Consider the following 14269-nt stretch of genomic DNA (forward strand, 5'->3'; position numbering starts at 1 on the left):
ATGTTGCTGAGTAACCCTTATAGAAAGTCATTATACAATCTTGAGGTTATTATACAAGAATGGCCTATATAAGTGGGAAAAATATCAAAGATAATATTTTCTTAAGTATGTGGCATAAACCACTAATTTAATAAAATGATAGGCAAAAGGGGTTGGGGGTAGAGAGGTTTTACTGTCAAGTATACTTAAGAAACTCCACTTCCTATATGCTCCTTTTGAAGATTTAAAAGCATATTAAGGCTAGGCGTGGTGGCTCTCGCCTGTAATCCCAGCACTTTGGGAGGCCGAAGTGGGCAAATCACCTGAGGTCAGGAGTTTGAGACCAGCCTGGCCAACATGGTGAAACCCTGTCTCTACTAAAAATACAAAAATTAGCCGGGCATGGTGGCCTGCACCTGTAATCCCAGCTACTCCGGAGGCTGAGGCAGGAGAATCGCTTGAACCCGGGAGGCGGAGTTTGCAGTGAGCCGAGATTATGCCATTGCACTCCAGCCTGGGTAACAAGAGCAAAACTCTGTCTCAAAAAAATAGTAATAAATAAATAAAAGCATATTAAGGGCTCTGAGAAGTCCTGTAGTGAAAGTGATGCATTTAACCACGGTTCTCAACTTTAACTACATAGAAGCTTTTCTTATTACTTTTTTGAATTGCTTTTAAATTTAACTTGGTTTTAAAATTTGCGGAATTACTTTGTGCAATTCAGCTAAAGTCATTAGACCTTTAGAGTCCAAACATTGGAACTAGAAATAATATTAGTGGTTAATTTTATCAACATGTATGTATTCTCTCACTTGTTGATGGCACTCCCATTCACCCAGTCTCCCTTCCTAAACCCTAAGATTTCTTCCATTCCTCATGCTAGTCATCTAGTAAGTCTTGCATGTTCTGTTTCCTAAAACCTTATGAAATCCATCTGCCTTCTTGTCCTTACAGTTAGAAACAAATCTCTCATACAGACTTCTGCAATATCATACTTTCCAAACTTCCCAGCTTGAGCTTCAACTTTGAATTCTGCCTGAATACTGCAGTCAACGAAGTATTTTCATAGGCAAATCTTGTCATTTTTTTTTTCTCTTTAAAACTCATCACTGCTCCTTATGACTGAGAAGGAACATCCTAGACTTCTTAGTAGGGCATATAGGTTCTCTCACAGGTTCTTTCTCAGTTTTGCCAGGGTCTCAGAATTGAAATTTTACATGTCATCTTAGGAAAGGATAGTTTAAAAGTTTCTCTCATTCAGACTTACACAGTTGCGTTTACCATGGTGAGCCTTTGGCTTGGCTCCTTGGCATGACCAGCAAAGCATTCTCTCAGGGAACATTCTTGGCTTCATCTTCCCAGTCAGTCCTAAATAGGAAAATGATTTTATAAAACAAGTGAGTTGACAATGTTTTAGCTGTAGATGACCCTAGGGTTTGTGTCAGAATAAGAAGCTAAGACCCTAAAGTTTTCTATGATTGATTCTTTATTCATTCATTTATTCCTGGTTGCACTGAGGAGGCATTCACTGAGGGGTTATAATATTCCAGGCACTTTTCTAGATGGTAGGGAAAGATGAATAGCACACAGCCCTTGTCTTTGGGGAGCTCACTGTATAATGATGAATAAATGTTCTAAATAAAGTGCCAGCAAGCTTCCAAAGTCCCTTCAGTTTACAGAATCTGGTAAGCTAGGGCAGAGTAGACAGCCCACAATAAGAAGACTTACTGCAGCACAGTCTAGTTGCCTTGGAATCATCTTTTTTGCTCCATTCAGATTTTAATACACTTGGTGCAATCGATATGCATCAGCAGGTGTCTAATATTGACAGCATTTCACAATTTCCTGACAAGTGTGTTTAATAACATTTTTTAGAAAAAGAAAAAAAAACTTGAAATGGAATCTTTTTCATAGTCAGAAAAGCCTCTGTTAAGGTTACCAGTGTTCCCGTTATTATTTGACTCAAATATTTTTTAAGGCCGGGTGCTGTGGCTCATGCCTGTTATGACAGCACTCTGGGAGGCCAAGGCGGGCGGATCACTTGTGGTCAGGCGAGACCAACATGGTGAAACCCCATCTCTACGAAAAATACAAAAATTAGTTGGGCATGGTAGCACATGCTTATAGTCCCAGCTATTCAGGAGGCTGAGGCAGGAGAATTGCTTGAACCCCAGAGGCCAATGTTGCAGTGAGCTGAGATTGGGCCACTGCACTCCAGCCTGGGCGACACAGCAAGACTCAAAAAAGCAAGATATAAAAAAAAAAAAAATTATTTAATACCCACTATATGCCAAGCACTGGTTTGGCATTTATCTTAGTCTTTTTTTTTTTTCCTGGAGAAATCATGCAGTTTTTTGTAGATATTTTAGGAGCATAGCTTATAGAGTTTGCTTTGTCATTTTATCTACTAGTATACTTTGGAGTTCAAGTCATCGTTCTTTGAGCTTCTTAGGCTTTAGTAATATCAATTAAAGCTTTCCAGTGAATTCTAACAGAACAGAGCCACTGTCAAGGATGGTCAAGAAGAGTCAGTGAAGTCAGGATCATTGGCCCCTTCACTCTCTGTTGAAACTGTGGACCTCATCCCATCCTGACTCTTTTGTATTTAGGGGTCCAGATGGAAACCAAGACATCTGATAGACATCTATTGGCATATGTCTGACTATTTAGTCTCTTAGGAAGACTCTGATTACTATTTTCCCTTCCCATCATCAATTGCCTTTTCAATTCACCAGATTTAAAAACTGATGGATTATATGGAGTGTTTGCTGAAAGCAAAGGTTGCTTGAACATACACACAAGTGAACATACACATATTTCCCCACCCTTAAATTAAAGGCATATGTTCACCAGGAGGGCAGAGAAGAGGTATAATGAAAGCAGTAATAATAATCATAATAAAGTTAACCAATTCCATCCAGGAGGGATATGTTTTTATCTGATACACACCCAGCTGTAGCAGGATTAGTACCAGTTTGCTTTCTAATAAATGACAGATTACTGTTAAACTAGTTGGCAAATGTAAAATTTTGGAATGATACATAGCTAGGCGGAAAGAAAAGGGAGCTTCTTTAAAAATTGGTTCCACTTAATGAAAATTGACTTTAACTGGGATTTGCTTTAGAAATTCTGCCTTAAGATTTAACTACATCCTGGTGGAATTCTGTGTATTTAGAACATTAACAAAGCTAAGACGTGGCTTGCCGAGTGTACCCAATATAATATCCATTTTGGAAACAAATGTGCGTTTTTCATAAATACATATGTGATTTCACATTATTTAATTGCACAAAGTTATCTGACATCCAAGTATCAAATTTAGGTTACTATATTAATATGAATTGTTGTGCATTTTTATGGAGAGGAACACAAATCTATTCTAACCTTGCATAGGTGCAAATTTCAAATTTTTATTAACATCTTGTTTTCAGTTTTAGTTTAGAGATCCATTAGTAACTGGGCAGTTTAAATCAACTTTTGCAAATCCTATTTTAAATCCCTCTGTTAGACTATTCTACTACTGGATTAATCAGTTATCAATAACAGTCCTTTGTTCCTTTGGTTTGTTTGCTCTGTTTATAGTTACTGCTGGGCTACCTGGGAGGTAAGTGAACTCCTCCTCACAAGAGTGTTCTAGTATAGTATAGTATGGGTGTCCCTGTTAAGGGAAGATTCCAAATCATATAGGGATTAGATTAGGTCAAGTTGAGGTCTATACTAATTTTGAATTGCTCTGATTCTCAACATAGTTTTGAGAAAGTTGATAGGGAGAACAGACAGATTAGTTTCCTTCAACATAACACGGCAGTCATCGGAAAAGAAAAACCACTATTTAATACACAAAGGCCCATTGAACTCAGTTGATAATATCAAATGATTTTAAAGTACATATGGCTTAGATAGCAGATTTGTTTTTCCACTTCACCTGAGCTTGCATTCCTCACCTCATGTTTGATGAATACAGTCAAACCTAATATTTAGCTGTGAACATTATTATAACGCCTACAGCCAGTTGACATAGGCATGAGCAGGAGCCTCACAGGAATACTCAGCTTATTGATGTGTAAACTGAGTCTTGGCAAAGTTAGGCAACGGGGCCAGTAAGAAATATGACTGTGGCACTTTCTGCCACCATGCTCTGTGCAATAGCAGCTCCTGTTGGGTGGGACACATGGGCCCATCTGTTCACACGCAGCTCCCAGTCAACCGTAGCTGAATTGTGGTCACCAAAGTGAACACTACAACAAAGATCTGTCTCTTTTCTGAGTTCCTGGAGAACTGATCATTCAGGCAACTGATTTGGCACATCCCTGAACCCCACCGTGTGGTCTGTTCTCTTCCTCTTCATCCTTGGATGTGGCCTGCAGTGGTATAGAGTCCCTCCCTTGCTCAAGTTGGTTACTCTCTGGCTATTTCACCTGAGACAAACTCTGAGCACTGGTTTCCCAGAGAAAAGACTATGATAGGACTTGCTTTACAGAGCTATCGTGAAGGCTGAATGATATTGCACATATGAAGTGTGCAGTCGTGCAATCGGCTTCTTATAAAAGGAAGGGCCACACTGGATGCATCTTTAAGGACCCGAAAATAGTCACTACAGAGGCTTGTAAATAATGTGATCCTGATAACAGCTGTAATTTTCTCTAAAGCATAGTTTGTTTTAATTAAGACAGGATCGTGTTCATGGGTAGGAAATGGAGAGAGCTGATCTCTATTTCAGAAATGTTAGGAGTTACTCTGTGTAAGATCAAGATTACTACTTCATATAGTAGAGGCGTGTGACAGTTCACGCCGCATGCTGGGCTCTGGATGAGGGTAGCTTACCCTTGCAGACTTGAGCTGGCACTTGGAACCACTTCACAGTGAGAGATTTCATAATTTAGAGCTAACTTAGGGAAGAGTATGAACTTTTCATTATTGTTGGAATATCCTTCTATCCTCCTTTCCAAGTGCCTGTCCAAATATTTACGGTAAGTTCCTTTCATACCTCTGTCGATAATAAATGTTTTTATTCTCTATGAAAGGAATTTTTCAAATTTTATGCCTTCCATATACATTTAAAGGTGATACATATTTCTGAGCAGTTTCAGCAATGGTAATCAATGTTAATATTAGAAATGTCCTTCTTAACTTCATAAACCTGGCCCTCCTGAAAGTCTGAGCATGGTTTGGCCTTTGCTCTGGGATGAACCAAGTTGTAAAAACTTTTGGAAGGTGTGAGAATAGCTTTTCTGGCCAGGCGCGATGGCTCATGCCTGTAATCCCAGCACTTTGGGAGGCCGAGGCGGGTGGATCGTGAGGTCAGGGGTTCGAGACCAGCCTGGCCAAGATGGTGAAATCCCATCTCTACTAAAAAATACAAAAATTAGTTGGGCGCAGTGGTGGGCGTCTGTAATCCCAGCTACTCAGGAGGCTGAGGCAGGAGAATCACTTGAACCCGGGAGGCAGAGTCTGCAGTGAGCCGAGATCACGCCACTGCACTCTAGCCTGGGCAACAGAGCAAGACTCTGTCTCAAAAAAACAAAACAAAACAAAACAAAACAAAAAAACAGAGAATAGCTTTTCTTCTCCCAAAAATGGGGATGCTGAGATGGTGGATGTACCCAGACAGCTGTGTTGTTGCTAGTAATTATTGCTTGTGGTTATTTCAGAGAGCATATCAGATACACATTTATTTTCTTAGCTGCTTGGAGTGAGGAATTGAGAAATCTAGTCTGCCTGCCCCTCTTTCCAGCCAATGTGAGATGCCCTCACACAATGGGAAAACTGTTTGTGCAGGGGCTCAAAACATAGAGGATGTAGGAAGGAGTGACCGGAAGTTAATCACCTGATTCTTGCTGAGGCTTCTGTGAACAGATGAGATGAGGTCTGAGAAAAAACAGAATTGACCAGTATGAATTGACCATCGAGGGACTATTAACGCAGCTAATTATTTGGGAATTGTTGATTTGGCAAAGGAGATAAGGCAGAAGGGAAGGTTGTTTTATTTTGTTTTTTATTTTTAATTTTCTCGAATCCACTATGGCTAAGCATGTTTTCCTAAACAAGCTGTTAAGTATTTTTAGGAACACCTGGTGTCAGTACTAGTCAGGGGAAATCAGCATTGGATGAGGTAAGACTGGGTGCATTCTGGTCCCAGCCCTGCCTCTAACTGGCTCTGGTAACATCATTTCCTGAATTCCCTTATGTAGAAATGTAAAATTATGCTGAATGAACCTTTTATGTGTCCAACTTTACATAATATCCATAGGGCATTATTCAGCTCCAAAATTATATTATTTGAAGTTCCTGAATGACCAGAATATCTAAAAGTTCATCGAAATATAATTCGTTGTATGAAAGTGTATTTATTTTCATTGGTAAACACACCCGGTTTTTATTTCATCATACATATTCTACTACTCTTTCTCCATGTAAGACTGATTTTCTTCTTCCAGTTATGCTGTGAAAATAAACAAAGTAAAAGAAATCTACACGATTGTGATATTGCTGTCAGGAGCCAAGGGTCACACCAACTTGTACACTGTTGTGATAAAGTTAAGAAGCTGTGTTAAGTGTGTAAATCCTCAGTGTCAATCAACCCTTATGAAGAAAGGGCATCTCTGATAAGGAAATTGATTCTACTGAGCCTTTAGTGAGTTGATGCTCTACCAAATTTATATTCTAGCAGATATGGTGGATAAGTAACTCAATTTTTTTCTTTCTATTCACACAATAAACATAAAATTAGCTAATGATAGGGATGTAGGCAAGTTCTGTATTTGCAGCACCGATTCATTGTCCTTGACATTACTCTTTGACCACCTTACTCACCATTTCCAAGTGTCACTTTAGAAAACTGACCTGAAGTCCCTGAATTCAGTGCAACGTGCTCTCCATTCATGGACTAGGACATGAACAATATCATGAAAAGACCCTAAAAGTAGCTTATAAATGATATTTAAAATTTTGTCATTTGCAGTTGATCCTATAGTCATTATTAGGCTCTCTATTTTTTGAAAAGTGAAGTCGGCTGCGTTTGATATGCTCAGGAAGCATATAAAATGGATTTTCATTTGTGAATGGTAAAATTAATATGATTGTTAATAACTGCATCTGATAACTTGAGTGCATCATTAAAAAGTCAAAAGAACATTAAAAATTTCTTGGCCTAGTGACCTATTGTGTGCACAGAAAATCATAATACAGACTACCTGGTATAGGGCTGAAAAGATAGATTGGTGAGGTTAAGATGCGATGGAAGAGGAGGGAGCGAAATCACGTCGCATAAGAAATGGCAAGAAGGCAGAAATGAGCGGAAATAGGTAACTCTCCACAAAAGCCTTCTTTGCTCCATTTTTCTTACTAGAGAAGTAGAAAATCACTGCATTTGTATTTCCCATCCCTCTCATCAGCCATCTTTTGAGTGGCTAAGTAGCACAGAATGTGAATGATGAAGATACTCCCGTACAGTGTTCTTTGGAAGCCAGTCTGATGATGTTTAGGCAGCCCTTCCGCAGAGTCTCTCTTAGGCTGCATGGGTGGGTCTGGCAGCGGACAGGCTAAAGCAGGTGCATAAAGATTGAGACCAGTAGCAGGGCCAGGAACTGGGCTGCGGGAAGCACTGGACATCAGCAGGTGCTGGTGGAGGCCACTCACTGGTTGTTGGCTGGTTGCAGAAATCAGCTTTAGGGAGCTGTTGCTTTCCATTGGTAAGCATTTTCGATCCTGGAATTTTTGCTTGGAAACAAGCGGAATTAATGAACTGTTTCCTTTACTCAAATCACCAAATAAATAAAGCATAATTAATGAGTGTTTGCTTTAAACTACATATAATAGTTCCTCTGTTTACCTTAGTTATTCTGAGAGCACAGTTATGAAATATTCTAAGTGTAGAAGCGGAACAAGAGAAACCTGGATACTCTCTACATTGGGCAAAACATCTCATATTGTCTCATTCAGGTTACTTGTGGATTTTTTGAGGGGATGGACCACCTTATTCCCTGAATCTTAACTTGATTCCATATAATTAATTTCTGTAACCTCAGCTCCATCTTACTCGGATGAACTGATTGAAAAAACAAGTCTGGGGCTTAAGTAAGCTCTTATCCCATAGATGTCTTCATACACCTTTACCATGACTGCATCATCTCCGTGCATGACCAAGAACGCTTTCTCCCACCAAGTTATACCAGTTTAGCTTGTTTCTAACGATAGGATAAATGTGATCAAAAAGTTATTTAAGTTGCTTAAAGAAGCAATATGTTTTAGAATTCTGGAACAAACGTTTTGTGTGAGTGCTACAAAAAAACAGTAGTTTTTAAAGGGGGTTTTGGTGGTATTTGTGAGGTTTTTTTAATTTTTTTTTTTTTTTTTTTTGGTCTTTACATTATGTTTCTAGACGAGATCTATTTCTTTCAATGAACCCTGTTCTATAAAGCAACAAGATTTATTTCAAAAATGCTAGTCAGAATATCCTTGAGCTTTAAAAATAGGAACAGTTCTTTATTTCTTAGCTACTAAGTCATTAGTAGTAAGTGTCCTTGTCTCTCTCCAACTTCTTCCCCTTATCCCTGGATGCCCCTTTATCCAGGGAATATGGAGTATGGAATAACCATGGCATAAAAAGCTTACAGAGAGAACTGTGCTCTTTTCTCCCCAAAAGGAGGAATAGCAAAAAAGGTGGGGAGAGGAATGACAAGGGGCTTTGATAAGTTGGGTATTGAGGCGGTGCTTGCGAGACATCATGGATGAATGGAAGTGCCTCATTCCAAAGTTGTTTTTTTTGTGTCTCTTCAAGTTGACATATACAGATCCAGAGGTTCTGATCAGACTCAGGGTCTCGACCTCTTGTCTCTACCACGTCCTAGTTATATGATACTGGGCCTATTACTTAACGTTATCAGTTTCCTAATATGGAACAATCCATTCAGTGCTATCTATTTTGCTGGTGTTGCTCTAAATTCTGCTCTAAATTAACTAATAATATGTGAAAGCTTCTAGCACAGTATCTAGCCACATATTAATATATGTTACTATCTTTCTTACTCTTTTTTATATCACAAGAATTTACTCATGGCCTTTTAAAAATACTTACTAAGCAATACAGGAGAAGAAAGTAATACTAAAATATCAAATAAAACCTAACTGCACTGACTAAAAAATAATCACACTATTTTAAAGAAAGAAATTTAGTTCCATCATACACTAATGTTCTCAAAGCCTGGCTCAGAGTGTATGATTTAATTGGTAATCCAGCATAAAGTGGCCTTTTCTGACCTTCTGAGCCACAAGGAAATCCAATTCTTTTCTATCCTTTAATAATAATGCTGATAGGGTATTACAAATTGATTTTCATAGGGCATTCATGAGAAAAAAACGTGCATTTAGATACAAAGAGAGTATTTACAGGTTGTTCAAATGGATCCTGCATGGATTCCACAAGGTATTTTGCCTTAAGTTAGCTGACTTTTAACGGAGCACTCAATTAAATTGAAGAGATTTTTCTTTTTTTTGGGCATGCAAAGCCATATTTAAATAGCCAATTGCAATCACACTACTTCACCAAGCTAGAAAATGTCATTATTTCCCACACTTTAGGAAAATATATGCCTCAAAATTCTTTTCTCTTCATAGTACTCCTTGCACCCTCCCTTCTCCCTATACCCCACATTAAGATTTAATTCTTAATTTTACTTTTTTTTGGAGAAATGTCCAGATTTTTAATTTTTTGCCACATATGTTTTGGTTTCTGGATATTTCATATGAATGGAAACCCCCTGTGCCTCTGTAGGAAATGTATTTTTGAATTGCTAATTGTTTAAGGTTAACCCCATAGATCTTTAGCAGCTGTCTTGATGGCATTCTAGCCCACAAATTCAGTCTGTTTATTTCTGAGACTTCAATCATAAACCATACTCACAGGAATAAAGGTCAGCTTGCCTCCTGGGTCAAATGATGGCAGTCTCTCTGCATTCTGTGGTAGAGCACACAGAATCCAACGAGAGGCAGGCCCCTGTTCTTCCTCTCTCCTCGTGTTAGTCAGCCTGGGCTACTGTAACAAAACAGCACAGACTGGGTGGCTTAAACCAGCAGTCCTCAACTTTTTTGGTGCCAGGGAAAGGTTTCGTGGAAGTCACTTTTTTCACAGAACCGGGGTTTAGGGGATGATTCAAGCACATTACATTCATTGTGCACATTATTTCTCTTATTACATTGTAATATAAAATGAAATTATACAACTCACCATAATATAGAATCATGGAAACCCTGAGCTTGTTTTCCTGCAACTAAATGGTCCCATCTGGGGGTGATGGGAGACAGTGACAGATCATCAGTCATTAGATTCTCTTAAGAAGCATGAAACCTGGATCCCTCACATGCGCAGTTCATAAGCGGGTTCGAGCTCCTATGAGAACCCAATGCCGCTGGTGATCTGACAGGAGGTAGAGCTCAGGCGGTAAGTGAGTAATAGAAAATGGCTGTAAACACAGATGAAGCTTCGCTTGCCTGCCCACCACCCACCTCCTGCTGTGTGGCCAGATTCCTAACAAGCCACAGATCAATTTTGGTTGCAGACCCCTGGCTTAAACAAGGGAAATTTATCTTCTTACAGTTCTGGAGGCTGGAAGGCTGGAAGTCCAAGACCACAATGCTTGTAGAGCTGGGTCCTGGCCCTCCTCGGCTTGCAGATACCACCTTCTGGCTGTGTCTTCACATAGCCTTCCCTCTGTGCCCACACCCTGAGAGAGAGAAAAAGAGAGAGAGTGTGTGCTAGAGAGATCTGAGCTCTGATATGTCTTCCTCTGTTTATATGGACACCAGTCCTGTGCGGCCCCACACTTATGACCTCATTTAAGCTTAATTGCCTCACTGAAAACCCTTTTTCCAAATATAGTCACATTGGTCTTTAGGGCTTTAGCATATGACTTTAGGGGAACACAGTGCAGTCCACCACACACCTTCAGGACTATTCCAGTGTCTCCTATTTAACCCTTAAGATCTCTTCTTCCCTTCTCTCCACAAGCTCTGTGCGTGTGGACACTGATCTCTATGGGTTTTAATGAGGTTTGGCCAGTGGGGTACGCTGGCCAGAAATTGGAATGTAAGACGGGGAGACTGGGGACTCAGGTATACATTCACCTGCCCCTAATCTGCAGGGCCAGCACAGGCTAGTGTGTCCCCTGACCAACTCTGATTAACCCCTCTGTCACCAGCTCCAGTGACTCCCCTCTCTCTGGGCCTCTTCAGGCCTAGAAGTGGTTATTGACCCCACACGGTCCTTTGAGGTTTTCCTTCACCATGCTCAGTTATAAAACAGTTCCCTCAGATTATTTGTTCAAAACAAGGACATCACCTCTGTCTGAAAGGGACATTTTCAGGGCAGCAGCAACCTACTGTCCTCTCAACTCAGGACTCTCTCAACCCAGTAGATCCCCAAAGCACCCCTCAGCAATGCCATTGCCCCTCCTTATTGGTGTCTTCCGTGAGTGCTGCCAGAACAGAATGACCTGTGTTCACACTTCTGAGGGAGTCCCCCCTCAGGGTGGGATTTCAGGGAACTTGGGGGTTGGAAACTACGTCCTACCTCTTGGGGGCAAGGCATACATCTAATCTTTATCAGTTCTAATACTACTGCCAAGTCTAGAAAGGACTTGAGTGCTGGTCTGCTCTTACATTCTAAGGCCAAGCTGCAATGAAGTCATGGGAGATTTGGCCAGAAAGGGTACAATAACCAGTAGCCCTCTTTTTGCCCAAAGGAAGACTGTTGTAAGGATTAATAGCTCAGGCTGTGGCTCCAGTCAGTTTTCAAGGTCTGGCATTTTCTTTTTTTTTTTTTTTTTTTTTTTGGTTTAGAGACAGTCTTTCTCTGAGCCCTGTTGCCTAGGCTGGAGTGCAGTGGTGTGACCATAACTAACTGCAGCCTCGACCTCTTGGGCTCAAGTGATCCTCTCACCCCAGCCTCCCTAGAAGCCAGGAATATAGGCGCATGCCACCGTGCCTGGCTAATTTTTTATTTTTTTCTTAGAGACAAGGTCTCGCTATGTTTCCCAGGCTTGTCTCTAAGTGCTGGGATTACAGGCATGAGCCACTGCACCCAGCCCGTTAGTGAGCAGTTCTGAGAACCAGTTTGCTCATCTGTAAAATGATGATAATATAAACTTGGATCGTGCAGAGTAATGTTTGTACAGCGCTTGGCGCATAGAAGGTTTTTTAGAAATGTTAGCCTCTGTTGTTTTTAGTACACAGTGGACCTTCTATGGGTAAAACCCCTTTTGGCCATAACATGAAAAAATTATCTCTTAAGAATTGACTGTGTTTTCCCTCTTAGTAGAGGAATTAAAGTTCTTGTTTCTTTTTATTAAAGTAAGACATGGCCATAGAAGATTGACATAAAAAAAAAATAAAAAGCTTTTCTGATCTTACAATACAGGATAACTTCAATTACATTTTCACGTTATGGTATGCCTCTAAATTTATGCATATAGACTGCTGTACACACACACTTTTTTGTCTTTCCCTTTTTTTTTTTTTTTTTTTTTTTTTTTAAAGATACAGGGTCTTGCTCTGTCACTCAGCCTGGAGTGCAGCAGAGCAATCGTAGCTCACTGCAGCCTCGAACTCCTGGCTCCAAGCAATCCTTCCACCTCAGCCCCTGAAATAGCTGAGACTAGATGCATACACCACCACTTGGATATTTCTTTTTAATTTTTTGTAAATATGTGGTCTTACCCTGTTGCCCAGGCTGTTCTCTAACTCCTGGCCTCAGATGATCCTCCTGCCTTGACCTCCCAAAGCACTAGGATTATAGGCGTTGGCCACTGCACCCAGTCTACACACATTTTTTCCTAAACTGAGACTATGCTATATCATTTTGTATCCTACGTTTATAACTACATTATCACAAAAATGCTTCCTAAATATTTTCTTATTAAATATTCTTTAAAATCAAGTTACTTTTTAAAGATAGTTTAATTGAATTTTATTCATGGGCACACTGTCATAATTTTACAAATACACACACACACACACACACACACATGCTTGTACCATATATGCCTTTTAGTTGCGTTGTGAGTCTTTGTCTATCATCTGTTATGGCGCTGTTTAAATCAGGTGGGTTTTTGCACAATCCCATATATTCTATTGACCTGTCAGGTGAGGCCCAGTGGGACCCTGATTTTTGCCTGTAACACAGCCCCTCTGTGTCTGATAGAGAGGGAACATATTGATGATGACTTGGAACATTCTTTCTTTCCCTCTGGTATGTTGTTCTGTCTCTGAGGTCTAGACATAGTTTCTCAGTCTGACCACCCTCACCATAGTGATGCATAATCCCTCCTAGAGATTATCATAGCATTGAACAAGATTCTTAGTTTGTGATGGCTTGGTGATTACTGCACCTTTCTCTCTATTTCATGAATATTTTGATGAAATGTTAAGGGATGGTAAACCAGGCCCAGCTGTCGAGCAGCAATAACAACTGAAAGTTTATCCCCCTCTCTCTTCATGAATATTTCCAATTCCTGGGTAATCATAAAGCATTTTTTCCAAGTTCAAGTACAAAAAGAAATGTATGATCAGGTCTGTCAAATCATGTCATAAATATTCCATTCCTTGAAGAGTCAAGGTCAGGAAGAGTTTATCACAGATATTCTAGACTTTGTTGTCTCTTTTTTTGGGGGGCTCTTTTTCCAGAAATTCTAAGAAAGCATCCCCCAAATTTTCCTTCCACCTGGGGACCAGAAAACTAGGGCCAGGAAGGAAGAAAGTCTTTGCCATCACTAGCTTTGTGACTTGGGTTCTCACTTCCTAATAGAAAATGATGGATTTGGCCTCAATGTCCTCCAGTTTGCCTTCTAGCTTTAAAATGGCACAATTTCTTAGAGATTCAGCTGTAGCTATTCCCAGAAATACTCTCCATTTTGGCTTAATTCTGTTTTTCCCCGAAGACATCAGCTTATAGTCACTTCACTGTGTATGTCTATATTCTACTTTTCTTCTATTCCTTAATTATTGAGAACTTTAAGAAAGTCTTTTTTTTTTTTTTAGACAGAGTCTCACTCTGTCGTCCAGGCTAGAGTGCAGTGGTATGACCTTGGCTCACTGCAACCTGCACCCTCCACCTCTCAGGTTCAAGCAGTTCTCCTGCCTCAGCCTCCCGAGTAGCTAAGATTACAGGCATGCACCACCACACCTGGCTAATTTTTGTATTTTTAGTAGAGACGGAGTTTTCCATGTTGGACAGGCTGGTCTTGAATTCCTGTCAGGTGATCTGCTCATCTCTGCCTCCCAAAATGCTAGGATTACA

At 40.1% G+C, this 14269-nt stretch overlaps 1 protein-coding gene across 5 annotated transcripts in view; it reads left to right on the plus strand.

Annotated features, from left to right (window-relative positions):
- The window catches only part of PCSK5 (proprotein convertase subtilisin/kexin type 5), a 465827-nt gene that overhangs the window by 190824 nt on the left and 260734 nt on the right, over window positions 1-14269 (plus strand). The window lies entirely within an intron of this gene.

Source organism: Macaca fascicularis, chromosome 15, assembly GCF_037993035.2.
Source record: "Macaca fascicularis isolate 582-1 chromosome 15, T2T-MFA8v1.1".
In the NCBI taxonomy this organism is placed as follows: Eukaryota; Metazoa; Chordata; class Mammalia; order Primates; family Cercopithecidae; genus Macaca; species Macaca fascicularis.